A 12020-nucleotide genomic window follows, 5' to 3' on the forward strand; every position below is an offset into this window, starting at 1 on the left:
CTGCTATAAACATTGGGTGCAGGTGCCCCTTCAGATCACTCCATTTGTATCTTTGGGGTAAATACCTAGTAGTGCAATGCTGGGTTGTAGGGTAGCTCTATTTTTCACTTCTTGAGGAACCTCCATACTGTTTTCAAGAGTGGTTGCACTAGCTTGCATACCCACCCACAGTGTAAGAGGGTTCCCCTTTCTCTGCATCTTCGCCAACATTTGTTGTTTCCTGACTTGTTAATTTTAGCCATTCTGACTGGTGTGAAGTGGTGTCTCATTGTGCTTTTGATTTGTATTTCCCTGATGCTAAATGATGTTGAGCATTTTTTGTGTCTGTTGGCCATTCGGGCATCTTCTTTGGAAAAATGTCTGTTCATGTCTTCTGCCCATTTCTTGATGGAATTATTTGTTTTTTGGGTGTTGAGTTTGGTAAGTTCTTTATAGATCTTGGATACTAGCCCTTTATCTGTCACTTGCAAATATCTTCTTCCATTCTGTAGGTTGTCTTTTGGTTTTGTTGACTATTTCCTTTGCTGTGCAGAAGCTTTTTATCTTGATGAATGCCAATAGTTCATTTTTGCTTTTGTTTCCCTTGCCTTTGGAGACATATCTAGCAAGAAGTTGCTGCGGCTGAGGTTGAAGAGCTTGCTGCCTCTGTTCTCCTCTAGGATTTTGATGGATTCCTGTCTCACAGTTAGGTCTTTCATCCATTTTGAGTTTATTTTTGTGTATGGTGTAAGAAAATGGTCCAGTTTCATTCTTCTACATGTGGCTGTCCAATTTTCCCAACACCATTTGTTGAAGGGACTTTTTCCCATTGGATATTCTTTCCTGCTTTGTCAAAGATTAGTTGACCATAGAGTTGAGGGTCCATTTCTGGGTTCTCTATTCTGTTCCATTGATCAATGTGTCTGTTTTTGTGGCAGTACCATACTGTCTTGATGATGACAGCTTTGTAATATAGCTTGAAGTCTGGCATTGTGATGCCACCAGCTTTGGTTTTCTTTTTCAACATTCCTCTGGCTATTCAGGCTCTTTTCTGGTACCATACAAATTTTAGGATTATTTGTTCTAGCTTTGTGATAAATGTTGATGGTATTTTGAAAGGGATTGCTTTCAAAAGGACTTCCAGTACCATGGCTAGGACTTCCAGTACCATGTTGAATGAAAGTGTAAGAGTGGACATCCTTGTCTTGTTCCTGACCTTAGGGGAAAAGCTCACAGTTTTTCCCATTAAGGATGATGTTTGCTGTGGGTTTTTCATATATGGCCTTTATTATGTTGAAGTATGTCCCTCTAAACCTACTTTGTTGAGGGTTTTTATCATGAATGGATGTTGTACTTTGTCAAATGCTTTTTCTGCATCTACTGAAATGATTATATGGTTCTTATCTTTTCTCTTATTGATGTGATGTATCTCATTGATTGATTTGCAAATATTGAACACTGCTACCCAGGGATAAATCCCATTTGATCATGGTAAATGATTTTTTTAATGTATTGCTGGATTCAGTTTGCTAGCATTTTGTTGAGGATTTTTGCATCTATTTTATCAGGGATATTGGCCTGTGGTTCTCTTTTTTATGGTATCTTTATCTGGTTTTGGTATCAGGGTATGCTTGCCTCATAGAATGAATTTGAAAGTTTTCCTTTTTTTCCTATTTTTTAGAATAGTTTGAGAAGAATAGATATTAACTCTTTTTTTAATGTTTGGTAGACTTTGCCTGTGAAGCCATCTGGTCCTGGATTTTTGTTTGTTGGGAGCTTTTTGATTACTGATTCAATTTCTTTGCTGGTAATCAGTCTGTTCAAATTTTCTATTTCTTCTTGTTTCAGCTTTGGTAGGTTATATGTTTCTAGAGATTTATCCATTTCTTCTAGATTGTCCAATTTTTCGGCACACAGTTTTTCATAATATTCTCTTATAATCGTTAGTATTTCTGTAGTGGTTGTTATTCTCCTCTCTCATTTGTAATTTTATTTATTTGGGTCCTTTCTGTTTTTTTCTTAATAGGTCTGGCTACAGATTTACCAATTTTATTGATTTTTTTCAAAGACCCATTTCCTGATCTGTTCTATTGTTTTTCTAGTGTCTATATCATTTATTTCTGCTCTAATGGGAATTATTTACTTCCTTCTACTAGTTTTAGGTTTTGTTTGTTGTTCTTTATCTAGCTCCTTTAGGTGTAAAGTTAGGTTGCTTATTTGAGATTTTTCTTGTTTCTTGAGGTAGGCCTGTATTGCTATAAACTTCCCTCTTAGAACCACTTCTGATGCAATCTAAAGTTTTAAACCATTGTGTCTTCATTTTCATTTGGTTCCATGTACTTTTTAATTTCCTGATTGACCCATTCATTGTTTAGTAGCATGTTATTTAACCTCTATGTATTTGTGGGCTTTCCAGCTTTTTTTCTTGTGGTTGACTTCTAATTTTATAGCATTGTGGTCAGAAAAGGTGCATATTATGACTTTGATTTTCTTGAATTTGTTGAGGCTTTTTTTGTGACCTAATATGTTATCTATTCTGGAAAATTTTCCATGTGCACTTGAAAATAATGTGTATTCTACTGTTTTAGGATGGAATGTTCTGAATATATCTGTTAAATCCATCTGGTCCAGTGTGTCATTCAAAGCCATTGTTTCCTTGTTGATTTTCTGTATAGATGGTTTCTCCATTGATGTAAGTCGGGTGTTAAAGTCCCCTACTATTATTGTATTATTATCGATTAGTTCTTTTATGTTTGTTATTAACTGTTTTGTGTATTTGGGTGCTTCCATGTTGGGTGCATAAAATACTTACAATTGTTATGTCTTCTTGTATTGTTCCCTTTATGATTATACAATGTTCTTCTTTATTACAGTCTTTGTTTCAAAGTCTATTTTGTCTGAAAAAAGTATCACTACTCCCACTTTCTTTTGACATCCATTTGCATGACAAATGTTTCTCCATCCCCTCACTTTCAATCTTCAGCTGTCTTTAGGTCTAAAATGAGTCTCTTGTAGGCAGTATATAGATGGGTCTTGTTTTTTTTATCCATTCTGCCACTCTGTCTTTTGATTGGAATATTTAGTCCATTTATATTCAAAGTAATTATTGATAGATATGTATTTATTTATTTATTTATTTATTGCTATTTTATTATGTGTTTTGTGGTCATTTCTGAAGATTTTTTTCTAATCCTTTCTTGTCTTTCTTTCATGGTTTGTTTGTTTTCCTTAGTGATATATTTGGAATTCTTTATTTTTATTCTTCATATATTTATTAGTGGTTTTTGATTTGTGGTTATCATTAGGTTTGTATATAACATTTTCTGCATATGACAGTCTATCTTAAGTTGATGGTCATTTAATTTTGAACCCATTTTTTACTCCTTTCCTCCCTATTTTTTAGGTATGTGTTGTTGTATTTTACATCCTTTTATTCTATGAGTTCCTTGACTGACTTTTTACAGAAATATTCATATTTACTGCTTTTGTGTTTCCTACCTTCATACTGTCACTTTTGGACTTTCCTTTCCACTCAGAGTCCCCTTTAATATTTCTTGCAGGGTTGGCTTAGTGGTCATGAACTCCTTTAGTTTAGTTTTGTTTGTCTGAGAAACTATCTCTCAGTGCGGGGCTCAATCCCAGGACCCTGGGATCATGACCTGAGCCAAAGGCAGACAGTTAACCGACTGAGCCACCCAGGCACCCCTGGGTGGCACAGTTTGGAGCACAAGTCTCTTCACTGCTCCTACTTCTGGGTAATCTCAGAGTTAAGTTCCCTTTTCTTTACACATGAGAATTGGGTTAAATTGCAAATAAGAATTACAAGATAAATACGTTACAACTACAATCTTTAGCCTCTTTTCAGAATACTATGCTATGGAAATACTGTGATTCCACCTTCTCTTTAATTTTAATGCCTACCAGGGTCTTATCTGGGAACCAAAGAAATGTCTGCCCCTCAGGAATTCTGAGAGCTGACTGAGCCAGCTAAATTTCATGCCTGGTAGTGGTGCCCTTAGAGATGCAAAACTAAAAGGCAAAGAACACCTGATCAGTGTTTACTCTTACAAACTTCATAATTATTCATATTATATATAAAACATTTAGTAGTGGAACACATGTAATCAGTTTTCCATTTCTAATATGTGAGCTCTTTTAAAGCTAAAAATATATTTTAGTTTTTGAAACAATAATTTTGTTTTTTTATTTCTATCTAAAGAGCTAAAAAGATATCAGGATCCCATATGTCTAAAAAAATCTTATTATGAGTTAATAAATACTATAGTCCTTCCATCTCCCCATACATGTACTCTTTTATTCCATAAGATATTTACATTGCTAAGATACAATATAACAGTAGTTTCAGTTATAGTTTTAAGGTTTTGAATGCCAAAATTAACAGACTTTGTTTTCCTCACTCTTTGAAATAGCTGTGAATTTTCTCTCTCTTGTGGAATGATTATGACATTGTGTGTGTGTGTGTGTGTGTGTGTGTGTGTGTGTATTTTAACCTTATGTGTCTGATAACTAAAATTCTTGTAAGAAGGAATAAGGACTTAAATTACAGTTTATCTTCTACTGAATGTAATTGTTTTAGGACAAATTGAAGTACATTTCCAGCTTTTACAAAATTGGCAAGACACAAATGAAATACCACAGAGATATGAGTCCTGGGGTTGTGAACCAGAAGTGAGATATCTATCTGTAACCTCAGCTTTTCTCTTTCCATGTAGCTCCCCCCTCACCTCCCTGCCATTATATTAGCCGTGAAACTGCAAGACTAGGCCTTGCAGACCCAGAGATCTCCCAGCTATCTGTGGGATGGATCCAAAAATGCTACACTGAAAAGGAAATATTCATAAGAAAAATTTTCAAAGTGGGATATGCCTTGAATATTTGAAAAGTACTTTATAGCAAGAAAAATGTCAAATTTAAGTTGTTTCTTCCCATATTTATACTAGCAGCTCAAACTTGTTAAAGAAACTCATTTTTGTATCTTTTCAGTGCTCTAATTTTGACCTAAATATAGATGTTTCACTTCCTGCAAAGCATGTTCATGAACAGTTGAATGAACAAATATGATATTTTGGAGAATCAAGTTTACTTTTCTACTGGCTTATGTTTCACTTTCAGAAATGTCAGCTCTGGCACCAGCAATTCAGCTTTCAGTTGTTTCATTTAACCTTTCTGTGAAATAGTCAAAGGCCTATAAATAAATATGTAAATGTTCTGAGGCAATCTTTGAAAGGAACCCCATACGTAATTCTTTCATGAATGCAAAAATGGTTTTGTAATGCCTCGGGTTCTGAAGCCTTCTGGTTTCCTGATCATCAAATAAAAAGAATAATCTCAGGCAACTTTTGCCACTAAGAGTATAGCTTACTGTGTCAAGAGAAAATAAGCTAGATTCATTGGGAAGTTTTACAGTCAAAACACTGACAATTTCAGCCATGAACATATTTTACTGGCTTGCCCTTCTACTAGAAAACACAAGGTAGTAAATGAAGTATAATCAACATTCTGTACACCTTCTATGGCATCTCTAGTTACTCATTGCCAAGGGGCTATTGGCAAAGCTATAACATAGTAACACACAGGAACATTGTCTAGACCTTGAAATGGGTTGAGGATAATCTCACACTAACTGTATCAAATTGGCAGGCTTAATAGTTTGTTAATATTTGGAATAAAACACTGTGCACCATTTTGGTGATAGGATTACCCTTTCCTCCAGAGCCTTATGTGACAAATGAAATAATTGGGACTGCTGCTGTCTTTATTGTTTTTAAGTCCTTGTTCTTTTCCTTAATACCCTCAAGAGCTTTCTAATTATTACTTTGGGCTTATATCATAGCACATTAAAAAAATTTTTAAAGAAGATGAAAAATGTGGTCTCTAATCTGTTCTCACTATATAAAACTTGATACATGAGATGTGCAAACATAAGTATATGATTAAATGTATTCAGATTCAGATGAGGAAAACTTTTGTAATGAAACTGTACGAATAGTTCTAAAACTTGTCTTACACAGCTAGGTAGCTAAGCAACATTTTCCTTAAACCCCACTTTCTGGTCCTACATATGGTTTCAATGTTTACTCTTAGATTTAGAATATGCCAGTTAAAATATTGATACTCTTTTATAATGAGTTTCTGATTAGAAAAGAAAAAGCCACCTTAACAAGTATAGCACAAGGCATCTAACCAATTCTTCATGGTATTCTAAGGCTTCCGTGTTGTCCAATGGGTGATACGTTAGTAAAACAATGAAACGTTCCACGTTCCCTCTTATTACCATCCATCAGTCCAACAGCTGTAAAATCACCAGCTGCTAGGAAAAAGAGAACTGCATCAGTCCTCTCCAGCTGCAAAGAGAAAAAGCTTCAGATCGCCTTTTCATATAATGTCTGGGATCCCAGCAGGCTGGAGTCAAAGTATGGTTTTCCTTGTCACAAAACCCCTAGCCTTGTAAACATGTCAAACAGCACATAAGCTACAATTTATTTTTGTTGTTATTGGGGAAGAAGTGTATGTGGGAGAAGTCGTAGAAGAGGCTGAGGTAACAGAGTGACAGCAGTGTGAGCAGTGGCCACCAGACACCAGACACTGGCCAGCATAGTTCTAATCCTCACAGTGACTGTGGAAGCTAGATCTTATTTTCTTGGGAAACTGAGGTTCAGTGAGGCTGAGTAACTTAGCAAATGCTGTGGTGAATCAAATCCAGATCTGACTCCAAAGCTAGGGTCTTAATCACTGCCCTGGTTTGCCTTCCAGTAAAATGAACAGATAAGGAAAAAACTGAACTGGTAAAGAATAAATGGAATGTACTGGGAAGAAGGGGAAGCATGAAGAAGACACAGGAGTGTTTCAAGATAAATGAGGCTGCCAACTTGCACTCCACTTTGTGCCTTTTTCTGCTCCCCCCCCCCACAGAAAGAAAATGACCCTAAAATCTTAGCGAGCTTGAGAAACAGACTAAGTATCATTTCCATTAACTTAACCGTCTGTCATTAGCCATTAAAAATTCTAGCCCATAAAATCAGACTTTGTTAATTAATTACCATCCTGACAACAATATTAGCTGTAGATGAACTGGAATAGTCCATAAAGCAGTAGCTGTCAAACTTCAGCAAGCACTGAAATCACCTGGGCCCCATCTCTAGATTTTCTGATTCAGTAGGTCTGGGGTAGGGCCTGAGAACTGGTAATTCTAACAAGTTCCCAGGTAATGCTGGTGCTGCTGGTTCAGGACCACACTGAGAATGACTATTATAAAGAAAAGCTGGGCTAAACACAGATTTATACACACATACCTATGACAAGCTGACTAGTAAAAGAATTGCATTTCTCAAGAGGCTACTTTCCATTGTGCAGGCACAATTTACGAATCCAGTTGTTTATAGCAGCATATGTAAAATGAATTAGAGTTCATACAAATGTAGGACAATTGACCTTATGGTCATGTTATTAATTAGGCAAAAGGCTATGCTTTTAATGTGCAATTTGCTCAGCTGAGCAGTTCTAGGAATAAGAATATCACATTTAGAAGAGGCAACCATATCCAAATTTAATACCAACCCTTTATAATCCAGAAAAAAATACATAAAAATAAAATGCACTTAGGGATGGAAAAATCTGAAACCAAAACTATTCCCATTTCTGACCATAAACCTCTGCTGGTCCAATTGCTATGGCTTAAAAAACAAACAAACAAACAAACATTTTAAGAGAGTAGAGACAACAAGAATATCCATAAAACTGGATTCCTGGAAGCCAACATACCTTTGGCCACTTAGCCTGTTTCTTATCTCTTACCCCGCCCTGGCTCCAAGTTTGATTTAGTCTTGCCTGATTTTGGCACATACCGTAGTTATAATACTAGGGGGCTACCACCACTGCTGCTGAAATCGATATGAAAATTGGGGAGCAGGATGTAACTTTAACTTTAAAGTTAAAGTTAAAGCAACTTTAAAAGGCAGTTGCTTCCAGTTTCAAAGTGACCTGAGATTAGTAAGGAAGTGTGGTTTCTATCCCATAGGGTCTTCTAGGATAGAGACTTCTCATTCCCACATCCTTTTAAAATAAAAAACACTAAATAATCCCCTTTACTTGGTTATCCAGATCCTTTCAATAGGCTAACAGTTTTCTTTTTGGGGGGCAGAGAAAGGGGCCCTGCAGTAACTTTATTATAACAGAGAACCCAGGCTGCAATAAGTCTACATGATTAGAGCAAATGGTTGTCATCTTTCCAAGGGTGAAGCCTGAGCCCAGCTGGCAGCACACTAAGGTTAAAGCCAAGGTCCAGAATATCCTGTTTCCTGGTATTACCCGCATGATGTGAGATGATGGACTGCACAACCACACTGAATGGAAGGATGAGGTCCCACTGGGCAGAGGCAACAACCCAACAGGAGAAAATTAAACAATCACTAAAAAGGATGCTAAAATAAGGTGCAGTTGCCCACTCTTGCTATTCTTTGCTGAGAAAGATGAGGTTATGGGATGAATAGCAAATTATGTCCTTCATTCTTCAAATAAATTAATCCTGAGAAGATGGGGTCGATGGCCAATCAACCAGTAGAACAGGATGAAAATCTAGGCTAGTTATAGATCTTCGTGCCTCAGGAAAAGGGCAGCACAGATAAGGGAAAAGAGAGGAGCATTAAAATGCCTGGAAGCATTAAAAGGCGAAACTTTTTTCTTAAACAAAACAGGAAACAATATCTTTTATTTTCCTTGCTGCAGTGGCAGCAGACCCTGGTTTTCATAAAACACGATTTCAGTTAATATGGTCTGTTGATAAGATTGCTCAATCATGGGAAGACAAGCAGGCTGACCATTATTAATGTTAGGACTAGGTCTTCTCACAAAGCCTCTAACAAGGGCTATGTCTCATGCTGGGTTCACTGAGGACCTCTCAAGACCATAAAGTACTTAAGTTAAAGCCTCTGCAATATTGCAATGGCATGATTAATGGGTTCTTTAAGGATAGGACTTTCTCATACATGTTAACTATTTCAGAAAAGTTGTGGATAAAAATGTGGGGGAGAGTTCGGTTTCAAGCCACACAGTTCCAGACACCAGCTATGGACGCCTCTGCCCCGTTTAAGTACATGTTCTTTTCTGAGGAACACATTCAATCACTGTGGTTGAAAGAAATGATCCACTCATCACCTCCACCCTTCCTCATCCTGTGCATCTCACATGTGCAGAGGATGAAGACAGGACAGTTGTCTCGGTTCCCTCTCATCAGGGAAATTACTTGGTGATCTGGTGATCTCATGAGCAAGGTAGCCCAGTTGTCCAAGATGACCCTTGCCACAGAGATGCGGCTGACTTCTGTCATGTAGATGGAGACCTCCTCAGTCAGCTGCTCCACCTGTTCAGGCTTTGCCCTGTGAAACAAAATATGCCAATCTGGTCGGGGATGTGCTGCCCATTGTGGGAGAAGTCCTCCTTCTTAAGATTGGAGACCAGCTGAATCCGCATACTAATGATACAGTTGGCCATGACTTGCACTTCTTGCAACTATTGTTTTTGAAAATCCGGGCTGGTCAGAATGGTCAAGGTCACCTGAGCTCCATTGAGGGGAGGGCTGGAATACATGGGATGGATCAAGGTCTTCAATTGTGACTCCACCCCTCTGACTTCATCAGCAGCTTTGCAGAGCGCAGTCAAGTCTCCCACATGCTTACCATAGAAGCCTGTGTTCTTGCTATAGGACTGGCAGAGACAAACATTAATGCCCTCTTCAGTGAAGTGGGGCACAGCCCAGGCATCCTTGTTACCATCACTACTGGCAAAGCCATGGTAGGCCATGTCAAAGAACATAGAGAGATTCTTTTTCTCATTGCTATTGTTGTTGCCTCCTATCGCTCAGGATGAGGGTCCACTCCCACAGGACTGTGGGCAGGAGTGTGCAGAACACTTTGCTCTGGCATTTTTGAAATGTCCTCCCTAGTGCCTGTGAAGTCAAAGCCACAAGTCTTGGGGTCATAGTATTGATAACCTTGTAGCTGCATGCCGGTGTGTCTGATGGTTTGGGCAGAAAGACATCTTGGCTGAACTTAAAAAATCTCTGCAGAAAACTAGCTCTGATCCCTAAGGCCTCAGTTCCAGAAATGGTCTGCACAGTGACATTCTAGCCAATTTTCAACACTTTGCCGTTCTCATCCAGGGTTAGTTCTATAGATGCCTTGCAAAATTCAGCCAGTCCTGCGAGGGGCAGATTTTCTTTGTTCAAATTTTTTGCAGCAATCTAGGCCTCTGCCTTCCAGACACTAGGAGGACATAAGGCTTTTCCATGATACTGGTAGGCACCACCTACCAGATTCTTCTTTTTACTGCTGGTGTCTCTTATAGGCTTTTGTGACTCCCAGGATTGGATCTTGGGGCCCCGTCTCCACATGGGCTCACCAGGAGCTGACTCTTACAGAGGCCAGCTGGTGAGGTTGGGGTGGAAGGTGGCAGTGATTTTGGATAGGACACTGCTGGAATGCACAACGCCATGGTGGAAGCAAGAGGTTTGGTGGGTAGTGGCAGAATGGAGTGGTGGGCCAGTGGTGCAGACGTGGAGGCTCAGGCTCATAGACTGACAGCTTTCTTACTGGCAGAAGACTCTATAGAATAGTTATATTTTAAGACTTTTGCAAAAGTTTCTGTTAACTCGATTTATCCCTTTTTGAATTTAGCAGAATTAATAGAATTCTTTTTTTTTTTAAGTCAGAAAGCCATTTTTTTAATTTCTAAAACTCTGGCATATATTTCTAGGGGGTGCTGATGGTCACCTGCCGCACCCGTACCAGGTCGTCTGCGTAGCCAGCGAAGAGTCTGGCCGTCAGCAGACCAGACGGAGGAGCACTGGGGCGGCCCTGACTTGTTGCTGGTACTGATAACGTCTTGTTTCCGTTCATCTGCAATGATCTTGCCCTTCAAGTCTCAGATCTTGATGCTGTGGCCTGTGGCAGCCCAGAGTCAATAGTGGTGGGGGCTGAATCCCAGGGATTGATGGTGTCCCTGCCATCTAGTGTATGAAGGTACTTGCCTTTGTGGAGGTCCCACAGCATGGCCTGGCCAGCCGTGCCTCTGGAAGCACAGAGGAATCCATCTGGAGAGACAGTCACAGCCCATGTGGCCAGTGGGGTTGGTCTTCAGCTTGCAGTTTTCCAGGCTTTATACCTTGACCGCTTTGTGGCTTATGAACAAAAGAAATTTATTTCTCACAGTTATGGAGACTGGAAGTCTAAGATCAGGGTGCCAGCAGGGTCAGGTTCTCGTAAGGACCCTCTTCTGGGTGACAGACTGCTGCCTGCTCACTGTATCCTCACGTAGCAGAAAGAGAGCTAGCTAGCGCTCTGGTCTCTTAAGGCCACTAATCCCATTCATGAGGTCTCTACTCTCATGACCTAATTACCTCCCAAAGGTCCCACCTCCACATCCCATCGCATTGTGATTAGGTTTTCAACATATGAATTTTGGAGGGGCAGAAACACTCAGCCCATTGCAGCCTGCATGCTCTCCTTTCACTCATTCACTGAAATATAATGGCAGAAATTTATTGGCATTCTACCTCACACCAACTTTCTAGTTTACGGTCTAGTAGATTGACACATCTCTAGAATATCTGGGTTATTTTCTAGGTGAATCATACCTAAACCCCATTAACTTAGGTATTACAAATTATTCCATCCTTTATTTGAAGCAATGCTAGCTCAAAGATCCATTAGTGTCTGCAAACTAGTAGGTGTCTGCTGGGTGAGTGCTCCATTTTCTCCAACTTGGAAGCCCCAGCTTCGTTTCTAGAGTAATAGCATTGTTTCTGTTTTTGGAACTCTGGTCGCTGCCCTAGTCATTTTCGTTACCCCAGTGCTGTTGTGCACCCCAGGGACTTAGCCCAGCAAACACAAACTCTTCTGCTGGCTAACTGGTTCATGGTCCCTTATGGCCCTGTCCTCTATCAGGGCTGGGAGAAAGAAGATAAATGTGGAAGTCTCCTCTCTAGGAAATGAAGTAAGGAAAATCTGAGGTCTTAAATTTTTATT

At 39.2% G+C, this 12020-nt stretch overlaps 1 protein-coding gene and 1 pseudogene across 4 annotated transcripts in view; both read right to left on the reverse strand.

The window, feature by feature from the left end:
- The window catches only part of NTN4 (netrin 4), a 116381-nt gene that overhangs the window by 56123 nt on the left and 48238 nt on the right, over positions 1 to 12020 (reverse strand). The window lies entirely within an intron of this gene.
- Positions 8319 to 10567, reverse strand: LOC116639824 (annotated as a pseudogene).

This window comes from Phoca vitulina, unplaced genomic scaffold (assembly GCF_004348235.1).
Source record: "Phoca vitulina isolate PV1807 unplaced genomic scaffold, GSC_HSeal_1.0 scaffold19, whole genome shotgun sequence".
Classification (NCBI taxonomy): Eukaryota; Metazoa; Chordata; class Mammalia; order Carnivora; family Phocidae; genus Phoca; species Phoca vitulina.